This window comes from Diadema antillarum, unplaced genomic scaffold (genome assembly GCF_040938485.1).
Source record: "Diadema antillarum isolate AM-2024a unplaced genomic scaffold, OU_Dant_1.0 seq00001521_RagTag, whole genome shotgun sequence".
Taxonomy (NCBI): Eukaryota; Metazoa; Echinodermata; class Echinoidea; order Diadematoida; family Diadematidae; genus Diadema; species Diadema antillarum.
Genome location: NW_027272253.1, coordinates 115,285 through 138,063, shown reverse-complemented (window position 1 = coordinate 138,063; position 22,779 = coordinate 115,285). Strand labels below are relative to the sequence as shown.

General features: G+C 36.3%; 1 long non-coding RNA gene across 1 annotated transcript; it reads left to right on the top strand.

The window, feature by feature from the left end:
* The first annotated feature begins 212 nt into the window (after nt 1-212).
* LOC139710332 (uncharacterized) lies at nt 213-22,371 on the top strand. Its single transcript, XR_011709448.1, has 3 exons — nt 213-255; nt 714-800; nt 22,315-22,371. It is a non-coding gene; the product is annotated as an uncharacterized lncRNA (long non-coding RNA).
* Nucleotides 22,372-22,779: the final 408 nt, after the last annotated feature.

Sequence of the window (22,779 nt, the reverse complement as noted above, 5' to 3'; positions counted from 1 at the left end):
TATATGTAATTGTAATCAAAGACTTGCAGCACTATAATTGTCTTCTTTGAAAATTTGTTATATAAATGTGTTTGTTAGTTATTCTTTTTGTCTGGTGTACCTTAGGCCCTATTTATCGAAATGGCGTATCATATTTTTGAGTCTTTATATCTGTATTCAATTTAGCAGCATGGCGGAGAGAACATCAAAACCAATCCTCTGAAGATGTCATACACAAATTCATCAACAAGACCAAAGGAAAGAACATGGCAACAGGTATAGACTCCTTTAAGATACAAATATTTATAAATGCTACATATATATACTGTATACACCAATTAAGATGGAGGCAGTACAGACATCATACAGTTTGACGTCATGTCGGGCAACATTTAGAGCCTACCATACAATGGCAAAGAGGTATGAATACACGATTGTATATAGGAATACATAGGAATAAATTCAATGCACGTGTATGCATTTAAAATCATAAGTATGTGTATACGTGCTAGTAAAGCATGGAAATATTTTTCTTTCTGATATCTAATACATAGCACAAAGTCTACCTGCTGGACATTAAAGAGATCAACCATGACTTTGGTGCTAAATTGTCTTCTTGAAAATTGTTTCATAGGGGTTTTGTTAGTTCTTTATTCTTTTTTTTATGTACCTTATGTATGATAAAAATGGCGTATCTTATTTTTGAGTTTTTATATCCGTATTGAAATTGGCAGCATGGCAGAGCTAGCATCGAAACCAATCCTCTGAAGATGTCATACGCTAATTCATCAACAAGACCACAGGAAAGAACATGGCAACAGGTATAGTTCCAGAGATTAGATGTAGGCCTATATTATGCATATTTAAGCCAATTCCGATAGCGAAGTTTCAAGTTTCAAGTTTCAAGTTTATTTCATATTTCCACTTTCTCAGTGATGGGATTACAAAATGATTGACAATAAAACAAAAGTACAAAATATATGTGACGGTGCACCTCAAAACGAACATAAAGTCGCACATACTGATTTTGCGTGAGGACTGAAAATAAGTGAAATGGGTCAACCTAGCCGAACTTGACTTTTTCATATTTTCTGAAAGAGCGGGTCTTCTCTTACATTATGCTAAAATTTGGTATCATAAAACGGGCAGGAAAGTGTGTTTTTTTAGGAGTTTATCTCGAACATTTTTGGTAGAATAGTGTGATTATGTGTGTCTTTAGAATCCCTTTTTCATTTCTGAAAAACCTTGTCCACACTCTTCACTTTCAACTCTAATAACTTTTGAAAGGATAGTGCTACTGCTTTGAAAGTTGGCATTAATTACGGACAGAATGTGTTAATGAGGCGTGCTTAATTTTAATTTAATCTGATAACCCCTTCATTGTCGTTACTCTGGTGGTTTACTTCCTGTTTTTTGTCCCATTCATCGCACAGCCAGCACGGTTTGGTAAAGATTAAGCGCTTGAATAGACACTGTACTTCAGAGCCTCTTTTCTCAGTTCACACTTTTCCTGAGTTTGTGCTTTCTTTCCAATATTTAGGTAGGTTAGGAGAGTCCATTTGATTTGAGTTATACATCATTTTAAAGCTTAAAGTCTGCTCTTTCAGAATATGGTCTTAAGTAAAAATTCATGTCTGGCGACTTTTTGTTTGTTTTGAGGTGCACAGTCACATATACAACCATATCTTATGTTTGAAAAAAAAAAGACAAGCAAACATTACACACAAATATAAATGGTCGTTATCATCTGAGGATATCACAAATAAATGTCAGAAATATGATGGGGCCTACATAAAAGCAATGATGCTTGTAAAAACTGTAGGTTCCCGAATTTATAGGCGTGAAATTATACGGAGAACGGACATGTTTATCTCTACCAACTTAAATTGTACCAGTGCAAAATCAGTATTAAAAACGAACTATCGAACCACATGAATACTTAAGTATCGCTTAAACGAGACTGTACATATTTCGCCGTGTTTACACACACACACACACACACACACACACACACACACAAAGTGCTATAACGGTATCGTTAAATAACTTGGAGCTGCAGACAAAGACAAAAGACTAGGGGTATTAAAAAAAATAATGTTGCTAAGAGCCGGGTAGTGTGTATCCATTAAGTAATAGCCGTTTTAGTTTGCGTTTGAAGGTGAATAAGGATAAGGAAGAAGTAATATCTTGAGGGAGGTCATTCCAGTATCTGGGTCCAGTAAACATATTTGTTTTCTTTGCAAAAATAGTGCGAGTACGGGGAGGGTGATAAGCGTCACTCTGACGAGTGGGGTAGCAATGAATAGAGCGATTTCTTTTGAACATGTGAATAAAAACAGATGGTAATTCATTAGTTGTTAGTTTATACATGAAAATTCCAAGATTATGATAAAATAGGTCTGGAATTTTCAGAATTCTGTTTTGATGAAAAAAACAGTTGCTATGAGCAAAATATCCGGCACGCTTTTGAATACGAAGAAGGGAATCTAATAGTAAATTGATTGCATTTCCCCACGCCAAAATTCCATAACTAAAGTGTGGAGATATTAAAGAAGAATATATACTCTGCAAAATATAAACAGGGAACAAATGTTTAAGCTTGTTTAAAATTCCAATATTTCTGGACAAAATTTTACTTACAAAATTAATATGAGTTTCCCAGGATAATTCTCGGTCAATCCAAAGCCCTAAAAACTTTGCGTTATTGACCTGCGTTAAACATATATCATTTATTTTGATCTCATGTGGGACAACATTCAAAGAATTACTGAATACCATATAATAAGTTTTTTCTATATTCAGGGATAATTTGTTGGCATAAATCCAGGATTGCACAGACCTAAGCTCAGTATCCATCATATCAATTAATGTGTTAGGGTCTCGATGAGAACAAAACAAACTTGTGTCATCAGCAAAACAAATAAATGATAAAATTGGCGATGATTTTTGAAGGTCATTTATGTATATAATAAATTAAGTGGGCCCACGAGGGAGCCCTGTGGGACTCCACATGAAATAAGTTTTAACTGCGAATCATAGCCGTTAATGTTAACAAATTGCTTTCTTAGATATCAGTTAAGTAACTCTTAAACCATTCGAGAGATGGCCCGCGAATTCCATAATGATACAGTTTAGAAAATAAAATTTCGTGATCTATCGTATCGAAAGCTTTAGAGAAATCAAGAAAAACTCCAATTATATGCTCAAAATTATCTATAGCATGAGCTACCTTGTCTATAAAAGTAAGTAAAGCATGGGTTGTGTTATAATGTTTTCTGAATCCAAACTGAGAATCTGATAAAATGTTATGATTTGTGAGAAATTTCAATAATCGCGTGTAAACTAACCTTTCAAGGATTTTAGAGATTGAAGTCAATAGAGAAATTGGTCGGTAATTATTCACCAAATCTTTCTGTCCCTTCTTAAAGATAGGGACAGCTTTTGCAACTTTCATTTTATTGGGGACTTTACCATTAACTAAAGATTGATTAAAAATGTATTTTAAGGAGAAATGACTTGATTCAAAACATTTTTTAAAAGAAAATTTGTAATTCCATCATATCCTGAACTTTTTTTATCGTTTAGATTCTTGACGATATCAACAATTTCTTCTTCAAACAATAGGTTCAAAAAATATTGATTGAGGATTCCTATTACCTAAATATCTATGATATTCAGTTGGGGATTTCGGGATTTTACTGGCAAGATGTGGACCAAGACTTGCGAAATAATTATTAAAAGATTCCGCCATGATAACCGGATCGTTAATCTGCCGGCCGTCCGCCGAAATAAATTTGGGAAGATCAGTATTGGTTTTGTATTTGAGTGTCTCGTTAATCACCTTCCAGGTACTTTTCACATCATGTTTATATTTAACAAACTGTCGCGAAAAATTCCGCTTAGCAACACGTATTAAGGATGTCAATATATTCCGATATCGAGTATATCTTGATTTATTTCGAGGGCATGGATCTTTGCGATATTTTAAAAAAAAAAAAAACTATTCTTGCGGTTAATGGACCTGAGAAGAGATTTTGTTACCCATGGTTGTCGAGGTACTTTTTTGTAATTTGCATGGTGAGGCCTTTGGAGAGGAACACTAGATTCATAGTTGGTGGTCAAAATATTCATAAAATTTTCAAATGCTAAATCAGTATCGCTTTGAGAGTATACAGTGGACCAATCTTCTGAACTTAATTTCTCCCTAAGTTTATTAAGGTTGGATTCAGACATTACACGAATACCCGGATTGTGGGTGTGAGAAACATTAGCAGTCATAAAATTTGACACAAGGGCATAGATTGGAAAATGATCAGTGACGTCAGAAACTATTATGCCAGATGTGATGTCAGAAAATAAATCATTTACAAAAATGTTATCAATAAGAGTAGATACATCATCGGTTATTCGAGTCGGTTTCTTGTAAGGGGAATAAATGATTTCGACAACATAAGGTTCAGAAAATCCGCGCACATAAGATTATCATTGTAATTAAGAAGATTGAGGTTAAAGTCACCCATGACAAAACATGTCTTACTATCAAAATAACTGCTCGAAATAAGGCCGCAAAATAACTCTTAAAATTCAGCAGGGTTTGAGCTGGGTGGTCGATAAATCTCCCCAATTATAATAATACCTTTATTTAAAGTTTTGAAGTCAATAAATACACTCTCAAAAACTTCTGACATCACGCTATATTTTTCCAAAAAAAAAACACAATCTAAATTCTGTGACACATAAAATCCGACTCCTCCTCCTTTCTTCCATGTTCTATTATTTGTTATGAGTCTAAAGCCGTCTATTGTAAGCAGCGAAGAGGGTGATGTCTCCTTTAACCAAGTTTCACTGAGCCCGATAATATTATATTCGGTTTTTAGCGTGCTCACAAGAGAAAGAAATTGATCAAAGTTTTTATTTAATCTACTGATATTAAAATGTGAAATAAAAAGTTGAGTTACGTCATTATGAGTGAGTGAAAGAAATTCATCCTCTGTGTGATAGTGAGTGAATACATTTTGTACTGCGGCATCGTTACAGTCGAAATCTAGTCTCAATTCAGAAGTTTGCATATCTAAGAAAGTGACGATGTCGGAATCTTCGCCCTCTTCGCTGTTTACTGAAATTACTGGTGTCATATCAGCAAGTGACTGAGGATAAAGCATGCTAACAGCAGCGGCGTTCGAGTTAACAGTGGTATTTGGATTCATCATAGTGCATGATACAGAATAGGTGAATATAAAGATAGGCTGTTAACAGAAAATAGGTGCTCAAAAATACATCTGCTGTTGGATTTTAAAGGAAAATAGGTGAAAGAACATTTACCCTGATAATAGACGGTTAAGGAATGTTCAGTTTCCGTACGCAAAACAAGGCATGTCAAAAATTCAACGGTATCTGCGTGAGCATAATGCGTAGGAAATGTGGTTGTTACTAGTCTATAGGAGGGCACAATTGCACTGAACAGTTCAGAGAGGTAATTGCAAAGGCAAACAGACAATAAATTATTGGGGGTGGTCGAAAACACCGTAGAAACACATTTGTGTAAACACAAGGATAACAGTTTGCTCAGGGTAGGTGGCAACTTACATAGAGGAGTCAGATACACCAGGGTGACACATTTTTGCATAAACATTAATAACAAATTTCTGAGAGGAGTCGGCAGCACCGTGGTAATACATCTTTGCATATACAATAACAAATAGCTGGAAACAGGTAGTAAGTTGGTTTGAGCGGTCAAAGACACCGGAATAACACGTTTTTGCATACACAAGGATGGCAGATTACTGAAAGCTGACAAGTTGGTAGCTGTGGAGAGCACCGGCATAACACATTTTTGCATACGCAATAGGAAGTTCATTAACACTGCTATGTAAATTTGCGTGAATTTCGCTAAGAGAGAGAGCACAGTGGGCGTGAAAATAGCAATATAGACAGGTATACTAAATACTGGTACTTTACATAATGAAAATGACAAACCAGTTCTCTGTTTAGGTCTTAACATACATGTGGCTATACGTACGTTCATAAGTATGCACTTGGCACAATTGTGAAAAATCAAATTGTTGGTACGCACAGGTGAGATCGATTTTGGTGTAGCGTACAAGGAATGTATGTCAAGGCAAAAAGCAAGTACTACTGTGCACAAAACAACATCAAAGTAGAAACGAAGATCAAACGCTGTGTCGTGTGCGTACTCGAAGCACACAGAAAAATACATAATCAGAAAGAAATTGCTTACATACATGTCTTCTATAAACCGTTTTCTCCAGATATTACCCGCAGCCACCCCCTCCCTCCCCCATCCTTGAAAAAAAAAATCCTTTGCAGTCAAAATATGAACGTCATTGCAATCTACGTCTTTTCTTATTACATATGAAATATGATATTATCATTTTCATGAAGTTGTGAAATAAAAAAGACAGAGGTTATGTTTAATTCAGTCTTAACAAAGTACACGAACTGAACTATTTCATGTCAGATATAGTAGTCAATGACTACTAAAGAAAGCGTATGACGTTTTGCATTTCTTTTTTCATGTCGGATATAGTAGTCAATGACTACAAAAGAAGGCATATGACGTTTTGCATTTCTTTTTTTTTTTTTGCAATTGCTGAATATTAGAAAAGATGTGAGAAAAATGAGGAAGACACTTTCTTCCTGTCAGTATAAAAAGCAAATTTGTTGAACAGTATATTAAATCATTGCTATTCAATCACATGAGCGTATTATGAGCGCACTGTTAAAATACAACTAGGTTTATACTTCAAAATTCATTTCAACCGAATGACTGTCTGAGCCGTGGCTTCGGCCTTATACACTTAGTATGATAGTTAAGTGTTATGTTTCTCTAATATAAATGACCAAAAAAAAAAAAGGAAGGGAAAAGAACAAGTCATCAACACTCATGGTACCCATTTGGGCAAGACTTCCTTTTAAAGATTTGGGAGTGATGTTACATCAGTCAGACTAAATTTATGTAGTTGGCAGAAAATTTGGAATTGTTATTCAGCATTCATAGCAATGGCTGGGTAAGTTAAAAAGGAAGAAACACTAATGTAAACGATAACAACTTGGGTACTTGCTTACCAATCAAGTCGCAAGAGATTGTCTAACTTAAAGGTGCACATAGGAACTGAAGATAACACAATACTCGCGACTTACAGATTCAGTCACGGTACAGGTTCCAAGTCGCGGAGCCTTTTACTTTCCATTTAAGGAGTACTTCTGTGCCAGCTAGGTATATCTTGGCAGAAGCGTTTTTTTTGCTTTCTGAGGTCGTAGGCTGTTTTCGCGAGAAGGCTTCTCCTGGCTTTGAGGGCAGGGGGCAGATCCGTGCGGACCGTGATCCGTTTGGATTCCTGAACGGGGCAGGTGCTGGCTCGCGGCTGACTTGTTTGGCGCTGGCGCTGGTCGAACAATTCAAGAACACGATTCCTGTCGCGGATATAGACAAACTTTGCAATTATGGCTCGCGGAACAGGGTCTCGAGATGGGGCTCCGTTGCCCTGGCCGGAAGCAGCGTTGGCGTTGTCGCGCCGTGGGAGCCGGTGAACGTTCACGAGGGCAATATTGGCGGCATCGTCTGCGCTTATCCCGAAGTAGCAAAACATGTCGCGAAGTGTGCGCTCAACATTTTCGTTTGGCGTTTCCTTCACTCCGTAAAAGAGCAGGTTTGCGCGACGGCAGTAAATCTCCATTGCCGTGAGCTTATTTTGGAGTTTGGTAATTTCGGCTGCCATCTTGCTTTCCATTTCTGGAAGCTTCTTGCTCTCAATCTCGATTATCTTGTCAGAGTTCATGGTTACGGAGTCTTCTAGTTCTGACAGTTTGGCGTTAATTGAAGCGACCTCTTGCGAAAGAGTATCAAGCTTTGCACATACTGTAGATGAAGAACGAGTTATACTTTGTTGTATGTCCGCCAAAGTCGGGTCACTAGATGCGCCATCATCGCTCCTTGAGTGAGACTGGCTAGCGTCGGCACGGCTGGGTTGCGGGGGTGTTGGGTGGGAACAGACCGGTCTTTGCTGGTAGCTCGAGTAAGGCGGGTCGCCATTTGGACTGATGTTGTGCGTTCACAAATTTCAAACAAATTCCGAGTTTAATGAATTTCACCACTTACGTTCCAAAAGGTTCGTTACAGCAGGTTAAAAGCAAAGTTGTTCTGGGGCTGGAGCTGAAAATTATGCAGGAAGAGTCAGAAAATAAGCCATGAAGTGGTGGTGAGGGATTGGGGCGGTGGCTGCAGAACCAAGAGGGCTATGGCGACACGTCCGTCTCCATCGAGCGCTTGTTAACTAATGTTAACAAGTGTGACCTGTCCTTATAAAAAACACCCTTTCTAAACGGAATTCCTAATATGAATCTGCTGAGTGAATTCTATGGTTCATTAAACCAAACTTTTATGGAGTAAACCGCAGTTGCATTTATTTTATTGTAGCATTGCAAATTTCCCTGTTAGACTCAGTGGTGTGTTCATGTGAGTCAGGATAAGGTGATGGTATATACATGTTGCAGTTTCCATGTTACACACTCTTATCATTTACATCTGCTACTAATGGAGGTTTTCATTGAAGTCACATGTGACTTCAATGAAAACTACCACCCCACATTGAACATCTCATTGATTTACTTAATACCAAGGTAGGGATTATGTAACATTGAATATATTGATTATGGATTGTCAAAAAAAAAAGAATGTGAAAGATGTCAGCTATCTATTCTTCAGGTCAATGGGTAACCTGAATAATAAGTAGCCAGTAGCTGTGACATTCCTTTTTTAACAAAATGTATTTAAATAATGAATTTACATAATCCCCATATTGTTATTAAGTAAATTAATGAGCTATTCTGCTAATCTGAAAACAATTCCAATGTTGGGCGAAGGTTTTCATTCAAGTCACAGATGTAAAAAAAATATATAAGAGTGTGTAGCATGGAAATTGCAAGATATACCATCACCTCATCCTGACTCACATGAACACACAACTGAGTCTACCACGAAAATTTGCAATGCTACAATAAAATAAATGCAACTGCTGTTTACTCATGCATGAAAGTTTGGTTTATTATTCACTCAGCAAACCCAAACTGATCGCAATTGATCACAAATTTGTCATATCAACTTCAGTTTTGTAAGCTCCAACGGACTCACCTGTCAGAAGAATAGGTATGGGTATATAGATAGAGTGGCGTATAGATAGAGTTGGGGGGCTTAATCCCTTGCTCTGGGGGAAGTCGTAAAAAAAGATGAGGGTATGAATGGGGTGCGATATGAAAATATGATGGTAGTGAAAGGGGAAGAATATAAGGGTAATGGAGTAACGTGTCAGGTGTATGAGAAAGAGTTGATGGTTGTGATTGTTGACAAACTGTGAAATTATATCAGTATTTTATTGGTCAAGTTGAAGTTTGACATAATTTGTTCACATCGTTTATAGCGTGTTGTGTGAAAGGTGGGAGAGCAAGGAAATACGTGAAGAATGATGGTAGTTACGTTCAAAGATAGAATTGATTATGATGGGAGGGGGAAGCTGTGGTTGTAAAGTGTATGAATAACTTGGGTAATGTGGAGGGAGGAAACATCAGAACTACAGGTGTAATGTATTGCATTTGTAGAGACGACAATTTTGACAGTGACTATTTTTTATTAAGGAATTTTCAGTTGGTGATAGCAGACAATGATAAAAATATTTGCTGTCCATGGTGTGTGGGATCAGTGCTTTGGATGAGGAATAAGAGTATTTTCACAAATTTAAGACAAATTACTACGAACAAGGATGATAGCTTGGCAGCTTTGCCATATGAGAGCATGAGTGCAGACTCAAGGAAGCAGAAGAAAAGAAAACAAACATGCATACAATTTACAGAGGCGGTGTAATGGAATTTACATTGGTACATTTCTGAAATATGTGAGCTTCTATGTCAGTATCCTTGTTGAGTGATGTATATACATATTTTTTCAGAGTAGCGGTATTTCGGCTCAAGCACGACAATAGATTTACAAATCTAGACATGTTGCTGTCGATTTATATACTACATGATTTGACATTATGAAAATTGTATGGACTTCCGCTTTAAACACAGTCTATAAGCTGGCCCAGAAGATCGTGAGCACGCGATATTTGAGAGAGTCATGAAGAGCATTTTGATTTGACTTTGTTTAGTTTTTTTTTGTGTGCATTGTGAATGGTCTGGTACGACAAAAAATGTTGCTGAAGTGTAAATTTACATGCCGTTTATGCAAGACTGAAGAATGTCCCTCGAACTGACGAAATGATTGCACAGCAATAACAGAAACGCACACAAATAACACGTGTTTGGCGACTTTTTATTGTTTTTGTTTGTTTGTTTGTTTGTTTTTTTGTTTCGTTTTGATTTTTGTTTTGTTTTTTGTTGTTGTTTTTTGTAGACGTAACAAATTCGACTGGCACGATTATAAATGCTACATAAAAGTCTGATATAGTCGCAGTGTACGATAAATACGGTAAATTGCAAGACGCAGCTGGTCCGAGCAAGTTTATATTTTTGACTTCGAGTGTACTCAAAGCACTGGCCAACAGCAACCAAATTATTGCATCGCACAAAAGTCATACAGCGAACGTTGCGACTGTGATTTGGAGAAAGAATGTCAAATATAACGCGATGATGAAAGAAAAAGAATATTTTCAGAAGATAACGCTGACAACGAGTTTTGCAATGGACTGTTTGGTGATGAATCGAAAGTCGATTTTAGCGCACAGTTTAAACGCTACGGCGGGTTATTTTGTTCAAAAGTATCTATAAAGAATCTGTATAGCGCCAAATCTTATTTCTACAGGTAAAAAGATCGTGCCAATGTTTGTATTTTTTTTAATTAAACGCGCTTCGTCGACTCTATCATATTTCTGCCTATGCCTCTGGCTGATATACCAAACACATTTGTGCTGTTAGAGCTGAAACAAAGATATTTTTTGCATTGTTTTTGTTGTTGTTGTTTTTTGACACGAAAGAAAAAAGGGAATACAAAGATCCAATGTCTACCATAACAGAACTATACAATCTAAAAGTTTTGAGTAACAGAACCCAGGCATATTTGTCTTTTTTTATCGGTATAAGCCCTAGCAGAGAGGTTGCTTTCGGCAAGCAAAGTTGTTATGGGAGATGGGATTTAGGTTATCAGTGACTTAGATATTTTGTGTCACTGCTGCTTGCGATTTAGATCGCTCGTTATTGACATTACTAAGAGATTCCGACGATATTGCCATACATACCTTTACAAAATGCTTCACTATAGCTGCTGCGTGTTATTTGGTGTAAACACGCAATGTAATGCCAAAAAAGAATGTAGGTTTGCTCCTACCCGGAGGGTAACGCCTTCGAGATATTCAGACGGGGAAGCCAGTCGTGGAGTGGTTTCAATACATCAAGAAAATGGAGAACATGTACATAGGGTATGCGCAAAACCAAGATGAGATGGAAAAAAAGTGAGGGTATGAGAAAACAGAGAGACAAAAGTGTGGTGGTAGTGAATGTGGGAAAGATATATTGTATATAGGTAAACGTCAGGCGTACGAGATATATAGATATGATGCTAGTGATTGTTGGTAAACGGTGAAAATGTGACGGTATTTCATAGGTAAAATTGAAATTTGACAATCTTGTTCACATCGTTTATATAATGGGTCGGGTGAAGGGGAGAGAGCATCGACTGGTGTGATTTGTTGCTGAGTTAGGAAATACGTGAAGAATGATGATAGTCACGTTGAAAGATATCGTTGATTACGATGTTAGGGTAAAACATGTGTGCGGAAGGGTATAAAATAACTTGATAGTGAGTAGGAGAATTGTTCAGAACTACATGCAATTGCTGTAGAGGCTCCTATATTCGACATTATTACTTCGTCACCGGTGAACATGGTCGTGTCTTCAACTTCGTCATACGCAGGTACTCATCGTGTAGCAGCTTTTCTAGAAAATCGTGCGTGTCAGATGGCAGAAAATGCTTTTAAGGTAAGATGCGAGAAGCAATTTTGCTGTTTGTATTGTGGATATCATGTCGTAATGATCGAGTGTTGGCAATATTTTTGATGATGTCCGTAACGTTAAAGTTGATATTGAAAGCATAATCATGATGTTGAGTTGAGTAATGATGATTGTGAGACATGATAATGCAGTTTAGGTAAAATACGTAGTATCTGAATATGTCCATACGGTGGCAATGTTAAAGTTCAGAAAAAAAAAATGCCAATGCCTGAATTTATTTTTGTAGATTTTGTTTTTAATGTATTTTAGTGGTAGCAAGTCGAAATAAGTTTGATTTTACAAAATGAATAAAAAAGCAGACACACAAGGAACGAGAACATTGACTTTAGAACTAGAATATGAAGTCCAAAAATAGTGGATGAATTGTGGGAGAGGGGTAGATTTGAAGCGTTCTGAGAAAAAACCCAGAATAACTGAAGGTAGTGTGGAATTAGTGTACTTACGGTTGCTTTCTTCGCCATGCATTATTATAAACTGCTTTATAACAGGATGCTCACACAAAAGTGAAAGCGAAAAATCATCGCCAAGAAAGACCAACGTTGCCTTTCCCAACCTGGGCTATTGAGACGGGGAAGACGATGAAGGGAGTTGTTTGACAGATGAAGGCTGAGCGGAGGCAAACACGACAGCAAAATCGCAAGTCATGTTTTCGATGTGGAAAGGAGGAAGACTGGAAGAGGGAATGCCCAGATAGACTGAGAAACAAGAACACGCAGGTACGAAATTTGATAAACAGTGTCTCTGTCAGACCCGTTAGGTTTCACAAAATCGTGTGCAACAAGAGAATCATAACGCGCGATTTCAAAACTACCGTATTGTCAAACCTGGATATCAATCGAGTTTCTTGCATTACATTTTTTGGATTACATAATAAGTATATACTTTCGGGAATTTCAATTTGCATATTGCGATGATGGAGACTTTAATGTTGATATCTTACAAGGGACAGAAGAGTATATCGTAGTGAAATGATTTTCTGTGAATATCGTTAGTTTTATTATAATAAACCTGTCACATTAAAGCAGGTAGTGGCGTATCTTTGACAAGATTTCGCGATGATTATTTTTTTTTGTCGGTTTTCGTAAATTTATTTTATGCAAACTAAGAGAAATATGCTAGTTACGTTACCTTCGTGTATTCTTTGCAACTGTACAGTTTAACTCTGCCTGTCTCCATTTCACTTTAAGAGTTACTGTAACGCTCTTTTGTGCAACGCCCCCCCCCTTTTTTTTTTTACAAAATAATGTGATGTATTGGAAACGAATTTGATGAATTGCACATTAATAAATGGTGTAGTGAATGCTTTCGTGTTGATATCGAATCTGTGATAGTTTTGAACGCCAAATTTTTGTCCAATATGACAACAATCAGTTGTAACTAATGGATGAGATGTCGGTACATTTTGTTGAAGTATGGCAAAACTCTGTTTGATGTAGTCTTATTTTTTTGTTTGTTTGATTTTCAATCTGTCAGGATGGCTGGATATCCCACATTTAGCTGTACTAGAACTAGCAATTCGCCTAATTTTTCTATGACAAGATTGATTAGGCATATTATACGGGTATTTTGTAGAAAAACAAAACAAAACAAAACGTGTCCAAAGTTGACTTAAATCTCTCTAATGTTAGTATGATGAAACGTCGAAATACAGGAGAAATAGTAATGTCCTTCATTCTCGTCTATGGTGTGTGACGAATGTTTTTTTTTAACACTGTATTGGTTTACAGTTGTACGGTTGTTTGTCACGAGCATCACGTTCACTAGCATTTCTTAACGATAAAAATATTTAATAAGTCATCAGAATGCGTTGGTACTTGGAGAATCAATTTGATAGTTGATATGTGTGTCACAGCATACCTCTGTGTTGTGAATGTTTGAATATGCATTCATTAAAGCGTGCAATGTGTATATGAAGTGACAACAGAAAATGAACCACTTTGAAAAAAAAATAACATTCAAACGTGATTTATTCATCGTTCATTAAACATATTGTATACAAAAGAATTACGATCTGAAAAAAAAATGTCTTCTCCTTCTGACTGATATGATAAGCTTATGGTGCATGTCATGTATGTGTGTGTGTGTGTGTGTGTGTGTGTGTGATACGTGACTTATCTTACACAAGGTGTTTGTGTGCGAGAGGTGTTTGCAGCATTCTATCCTGTTATACTGACGTAAATTACGATATAAACTAAACGTTTGCAGTAACTTTTAGATACGTTACAAATGTCTCGTTACAGATATTTTATTTACGTACATAAAAGATTTAGATGCAATTGATAACAAACATCAAATAATTTACAATCATAAACAAACACAGATGCGCATAGATACATGTTGCGGTAATTTTGCAGTTAGAAGTGTGCTGTGAATGTAGCCTGAAAGAAATCGGAGATAAGATAAATGAATGCGCTCTGTGTCTGACTCTGAGCGAATATTGTGTGAACGACTAGCATGGTTGAAAAAAAAAAGTTATTACTCATCCTTTAGACTTAACTTTGTACTCGTCAATACTTTTCAAAAATTGAGAGCGAAAGAGACATGTATGTGGAGTAGAAGTGCGTTGTGTTTCCGATTAAACCAATCGTTGACTTTTTGTTGTTGTTTTGTCGATTAAATCAATCGTTGATCTTTTTTTGTCGTCACTCTTAAAACAAACCCGTTCCAATCAAAACCAATTCGTTCTTCGTGCTATTACCTAAAGAACGTTTGACAACATGAAACGACATATCAAATAAAACCTTCAAATATCAAACACACTGTAACAACTTACGAAATATTTTGATCGTTATGAAAATGTTAGTGAACGCGATGCTCGCGACAAACAACCATACAGACTGTTATTTAATCTATGAATATTCGTCCTTTGATGTTTTCTATGTACGTACAACAAAAATTTAGATGCAATCGATACAAGCACTAAATGATTTACAATTATAAACAAACACATGTGCGCATAAATACATGCTGCCGTAATTTTGCAATAAAAACTTCAAATATCAAACAAATTGTAATAACTGACGAATTTTTTTTGATCGCTAAAAAAGTGTTAGTGAACGTGATGTTCGCGACAAACAACCATGCAAACTATTACAAGAATATTCGTCTTTTCATGTTTGACGATTATTCTTAATATTTTGCATGGTTGTTTGTCGCGAACATCACGTTCACTAACACTTTTTTAGCGATCAAAAAAATTCGTCAGTTATTACAATTTGTTTAATATTTGAAGTTTTTATTTGATATTACGTTTAATCTTGTCAAACGTTCTTTAGGTAATAGCGTGAAATATGAATTGGTTTTGTTTGGAACGGGCTTCAAGAGTGACAACAAAAAAGTCAACCATTGATTTAATCGACAAAACAACAACGAAAAGTCAACGATTGGTTGAAATGGAAACACAACGCATTTCTACTCCATGCACATACACATGTCTCTTTCACTCTCAGACAATTTTCGAAAAGTATTAACGAGTGCGAAGTAAGTCTAAGGGATCAGTAATAACTGTTTTGTTTTGTTTTTTGTTTTATTCTTTTTTTGGCAACTATACGCTAGTTATTCAAACAATATTTGTACAGAGTCAGGCACAGAGAGCATTCATTTATCTTACTCCGATTTCATTCAAGCAAAATTTACAGCACGCTTCTATCTGCAAAATTACGGCAGCATGTATTTATGCGCACATGTGTTTGTTTATAATTGTAAATCATTTAGTGCTTGTATCGATTGCATCTAAATTTTTGTTGTACGTACATAGAAAACATCAAAGGACGAATATTCATAGATTAAATAACAGTCTGTATGGTTGTTTGTCGCGAGCATCGCGTTCACTAACATTTTCATAACGATCAAAATATTTCGTAAGTTGTTACAGTGTGTTTGATATTTGAAGGTTTTATTTGATATGTCGTTTCATGTTGTCAAACGTTCTTTAGGTAATAGCACGAAGAACGAATTGGTTTTGATTGGAACGGGTTTGTTTTAAGAGTGACGACAAAAAAAGATCAACGATTGATTTAATCGACAAAACAACAACAAAAAGTCAACGATTGGTTTAATCGGAAACACAACGCACTTCTACTCCACATACATGTCTCTTTCGCTCTCAATTTTTGAAAAGTATTGACGAGTACAAAGTTAAGTCTAAAGGATGAGTAATAACTTTTTTTTTTCAACCATGCTAGTCGTTCACACAATATTCGCTCAGAGTCAGACACAGAGCGCATTCATTTATCTTATCTCCGATTTCTTTCAGGCTACATTCACAGCATACTTCTAACTGCAAAATTACCGCAACATGTATCTATGCGCATCTGTGTTTGTTTATGATTGTAAATTATTTGATGTTTGTTATCAATTGCATCTAAATCTTTTATGTACGTAAATAAAATATCTGTAACGAGACATTTGTAACGTATCTAAAAGTTACTGCAAACGTTTAGTTTATATCGTAATTTACGTCAGTATAACAGGATAGAATGCTGCAAACACCTCTCGCACACAAACACCTTGTGTAAGATAAGTCACGTATCACACACACACACACACACACACACACATACATGACATGCACCATAAGCTTATCATATCAGTCAGAAGGAGAAGACATTTTTTTTCAGATCGTAATTCTTTTGTATACAATATGTTTAATGAACGATGAATAAATCACGTTTGAATGTTATTTTTTTTTCAAAGTGGTTCATTTTCTGTTGTCACTTCATATACACATTGCACGCTTTAATGAATGCATATTCAAACATTCACAACACAGAGGTATGCTGTGACACACATATCAACTATCAAATTGATTCTCCAAGTACCAACGCATTCTGATGACTTATTAAATATTTTTATCGCTAAGAAATGCTAGTGAACGTGATGCTCGTGACAAACAACCGTACAACTGTAAACCAATACAGTGTTAAAAAAACATTCGTCACACACCATAGACGAGAATGAAGGACATTACTATTTCTCCTGTATTTCGACGTTTCATCATACTAACATTAGAGAGATTTAAGTCAACTTTGGACACGTTTTGTTTTGTTTTGTTTTTCTACAAAATACCCGTATAATATGCCTAATCAATCTTGTCATAGAAAAATTAGGCGAATTGCTAGTTCTAGTACAGCTAAATGTGGGATATCCAGCCATCCTGACAGATTGAAAATCAAACAAACAAAAAAATAAGACTACATCAAACAGAGTTTTGCCATACTTCAACAAAATGTACCGACATCTCATCCATTAGTTACAACTGATTGTTGTCATATTGGACAAAAATTTGGCGTTCAAAACTATCACAGATTCGATATCAACACGAAAGCATTCACTACACCATTTATTAATGTGCAATTCATCAAATTCGTTTCCAATACATCACATTATTTTGTAAAAAAAAAAAGGGGGGGCGTTGCACAAAAGAGCGTTACAGTAACTCTTAAAGTGAAATGGAGACAGGCAGAGTTAAACTGTACAGTTGCAAAGAATACACGAAGGTAACGTAACTAGCATATTTCTCTTAGTTTGCATAAAATAAATTTACGAAAACCGACAAAAAAAAATAATCATCGCGAAATCTTGTCAAAGATACGCCACTACCTGCTTTAATGTGACAGGTTTATTATAATAAAACTAACGATATTCACAGAAAATCATTTCACTACGATATACTCTTCTGTCCCTTGTAAGATATCAACATTAAAGTCTCCATCATCGCAATATGCAAATTGAAATTCCCGAAAGTATATACTTATTATGTAATCCAAAAAATGTAATGCAAGAAACTCGATTGATATCCAGGTTTGACAATACGGTACAGTTTTGAAATCGCGCGTTATGATTCTCTTGTTGCACACGATTTTGTGAAACCTAACGGGTCTGACAGAGACACTGTTTATCAAATTTCGTACCTGCGTGTTCTTGTTTCTCAGTCTATCTGGGCATTCCCTCTTCCAGTCTTCCTCCTTTCCACATCGAAAACATGACTTGCGATTTTGCTGTCGTGTTTGCCTCCGCTCAGCCTTCATCTGTCAAACAACTCCCTTCATCGTCTTCCCCGTCTCAATAGCCCAGGTTGGGAAAGGCAACGTTGGTCTTTCTTGGCGATGATTTTTCGCTTTCACTTTTGTGTGAGCATCCTGTTATAAAGCAGTTTATAATAATGCATGGCGAAGAAAGCAACCGTAAGTACACTAATTCCACACTACCTTCAGTTATTCTGGGTTTTTTCTCAGAACGCTTCAAATCTACCCCTCTCCCACAATTCATCCACTATTTTTGGACTTCATATTCTAGTTCTAAAGTCAATGTTCTCGTTCCTTGTGTGTCTGCTTTTTTATTCATTTTGTAAAATCAAACTTATTTCGACTTGCTACCACTAAAATACATTAAAAACAAAATCTGCAAAAATAAATTCAGGCATTGGCATTTTTTTTTCTGAACTTTAACATTGCCACCGTATGGACATATTCAGATACTACGTATTTTACCTAAACTGCATTATCATGTCTCACAATCATCATTACTCAACTCAACATCATGATTATGCTTTCAATATCAACTTTAACGTTACGGACATCATCAAAAATATTGCCAACACTCGATCATTACGACATGATATCCACAATACAAACAGCAAAATTGCTTCTCGCATCTTACCTTAAAAGCATTTTCTGCCATCTGACACGCACGATTTTCTAGAAAAGCTGCTACACGATGAGTACCTGCGTATGACGAAGTTGAAGACACGACCATGTTCACCGGTGACGAAGTAATAATGTCGAATATAGGAGCCTCTACAGCAATTGCATGTAGTTCTGAACAATTCTCCTACTCACTATCAAGTTATTTTATACCCTTCCGCACACATGTTTTACCCTAACATCGTAATCAACGATATCTTTCAACGTGACTATCATCATTCTTCACGTATTTCCTAACTCAGCAACAAATCACACCAGTCGATGCTCTCTCCCCTTCACCCGACCCATTATATAAACGATGTGAACAAGATTGTCAAATTTCAATTTTACCTATGAAATACCGTCACATTTTCACCGTTTACCAACAATCACTAGCATCATATCTATATATCTCGTACGCCTGACGTTTACCTATATACAATATATCTTTCCCACATTCACTACCACCACACTTTTGTCTCTCTGTTTTCTCATACCCTCACTTTTTTTCCATCTCATCTTGGTTTTGCGCATACCCTATGTACATGTTCTCCATTTTCTTGATGTATTGAAACCACTCCACGACTGGCTTCCCCGTCTGAATATCTCGAAGGCGTTACCCTCCGGGTAGGAGCAAACCTACATTCTTTTTTGGCATTACATTGCGTGTTTACACCAAATAACACGCAGCAGCTATAGTGAAGCATTTTGTAAAGGTATGTATGGCAATATCGTCGGAATCTCTTAGTAATGTCAATAACGAGCGATCTAAATCGCAAGCAGCAGTGACACAAAATATCTAAGTCACTGATAACCTAAATCCCATCTCCCATAACAACTTTGCTTGCCGAAAGCAACCTCTCTGCTAGGGCTTATACCGATAAAAAAAGACAAATATGCCTGGGTTCTGTTACTCAAAACTTTTAGATTGTATAGTTCTGTTATGGTAGACATTGGATCTTTGTATTCCCTTTTTTCTTTCGTGTCAAAAAACAACAACAACAAAAACAATGCAAAAAATATCTTTGTTTCAGCTCTAACAGCACAAATGTGTTTGGTATATCAGCCAGAGGCATAGGCAGAAATATGATAGAGTCGACGAAGCGCGTTTAATTAAAAAAAATACAAACATTGGCACGATCTTTTTACCTGTAGAAATAAGATTTGGCGCTATACAGATTCTTTATAGATACTTTTGAACAAAATAACCCGCCGTAGCGTTTAAACTGTGCGCTAAAATCGACTTTCGATTCATCACCAAACAGTCCATTGCAAAACTCGTTGTCAGCGTTATCTTCTGAAAATATTCTTTTTCTTTCATCATCGCGTTATATTTGACATTCTTTCTCCAAATCACAGTCGCAACGTTCGCTGTATGACTTTTGTGCGATGCAATAATTTGGTTGCTGTTGGCCAGTGCTTTGAGTACACTCGAAGTCAAAAATATAAACTTGCTCGGACCAGCTGCGTCTTGCAATTTACCGTATTTATCGTACACTGCGACTATATCAGACTTTTATGTAGCATTTATAATCGTGCCAGTCGAATTTGTTACGTCTACAAAAAACAACAGCAAAAAACAAAACAAAAATCAAAACGAAACAAAAAAACAAACAAACAAACAAACAAAAACAATAAAAAGTCGCCAAACACGTGTTATTTGTGTGCGTTTCTGTTATTGCTGTGCAATCATTTCGTCAGTTCGAGGGACATTCTTCAGTCTTGCATAAACGGCATGTAAATTTACACTTCAGCAACATTTTTTGTCGTACCAGACCATTCACAATGCACACAAAAAAAAACTAAACAAAGTCAAATCAAAATGCTCTTCATGACTCTCTCAAATATCGCGTGCTCACGATCTTCTGGGCCAGCTTATAGACTGTGTTTAAAGAGGAAGTCCATACAATTTTCATAATGTCAAATCATGTAGTATATAAATCGACAGCAACATGTCTAGATTTGTAAATCTATTGTCGTGCTTGAGCCGAAATACCGCTACTCTGAAAAAATATGTATATACATCACTCAACAAGGATACTGACATAGAAGCTCACATATTTCAGAAATGTACCAATGTAAATTCCATTACACCGCCTCTGTAAATTGTATGCATGTTTGTTTTCTTTTCTTCTGCTTCCTTGAGTCTGCACTCATGCTCTCATATGGCAAAGCTGCCAAGCTATCATCCTTGTTCGTAGTAATTTGTCTTAAATTTGTGAAAATACTCTTATTCCTCATCCAAAGCACTGATCCCACACACCATGGACAGCAAATATTTTTATCATTGTCTGCTATCACCAACTGAAAATTCCTTAATAAAAAATAGTCACTGTCAAAATTGTCGTCTCTACAAATGCAATACATTACACCTGTAGTTCTGATGTTTCCTCCCTCCACATTACCCAAGTTATTCATACACTTTACAACCACAGCTTCCCCCTCCCATCATAATCAATTCTATCTTTGAACGTAACTACCATCATTCTTCACGTATTTCCTTGCTCTCCCACCTTTCACACAACACGCTATAAACGATGTGAACAAATTATGTCAAACTTCAACTTGACCAATAAAATACTGATATAATTTCACAGTTTGTCAACAATCACAACCATCAACTCTTTCTCATACACCTGACACGTTACTCCATTACCCTTATATTCTTCCCCTTTCACTACCATCATATTTTCATATCGCACCCCATTCATACCCTCATCTTTTTTACGACTTCCCCCAGAGCAAGGGATTAAGCCCCCCAACTCTATCTATACGCCACTCTATCTATATACCCATACCTATTCTTCTCCTGTCGCAAATTCAAAAGGCCAATTCCTGTGCAGCCTAATTTTCATACCTTTTACAAAAGTGAGCAGTGCTCTTTTTGGTGTCATATGAAAGTTGAGTCCATAAGCTACCCATACCTATAAACCTTTTCCCCCAGTATCATATATTCCTTATTCGGCAGCCATAGCAAAAGTGTATAGTTTTTTTTGGAGACACCATGTATATAAATATATATATATATATATATATATATATATATATATATATATATATAGTAGTTGTTCCGCGTATTGGCAGTACTAGAAATAGCAATAATAAAGTCACAACAGAGGAATGCAGGGAATGCATTGATAGCCAATCTTGATGTAATGAATAATCCGAATTTTCGAGGAACCTTCCTCTTCTTCAGGGATGACAGTGCGAAACTGACAGTGCGAAACATCCTTCGCACTGTCATCCCTGAAGAAGAGGAAGGTTCCTCGAAAATTCGGATTATTCATTAAATCAAGATTGGCTATCAATGCATTCCCTGCATTCCTCTGTTGTGACTTTATTATTGCTATATATATATATATAATCATATATATATATAATTGTTATATATATATATATATATATATATATATATAATCATAATTCATATTATAAAATACCTCATTTTCATTTGTTCAGCACGATGTTAATTAATGTCTTTCAATACCCATACATCTTGGTGGCATAAGAAAAAAAAATTGTCATTGTCATTGTGTGCCTGTCTGCGAGTATTGTCTGTATGAATTGTAAACAGTTGTCACTAATGTATTCATTTTACCTTTGTATCTTTATTTCTAACCACCTTACTCAGAGTGGAAGACACAGTACTACCCGCAAAGACCTCTTACCATCAAAAATCAAACCTCTGCCAAAATGCACAGGTAAACTTCACTACATTATGGTATACTGAGTAAGTTAAACCTATAAATAGGCGTATGTGACTAGACAGCTAAAGTAATTTAAATACCAAGTTTTAGAAAAAAAAACCCACTTTTAATCCTTAATAGTTCTAAAATCATACATCAGATAATACCGCCATGGATATCCATACAAGTAAAGCTGAATAGAGTACAATGAATAGTTGGGGATGATTTGACTAACATGAGAGCATGAATCAGTTTTGTTAGATCAATGATTAATCTTGAAGTTAAGTTCCAGGTTTGGTCAGTTTTGTTGACCGTAATCAGGCTGGGCTTTTTTAGCTATGCTATATGGGGGGGGGGGGGGGCAGATTCCGCCCCCCCCCCCCCTTCAGATCTCGCCTATGGAACGCGTG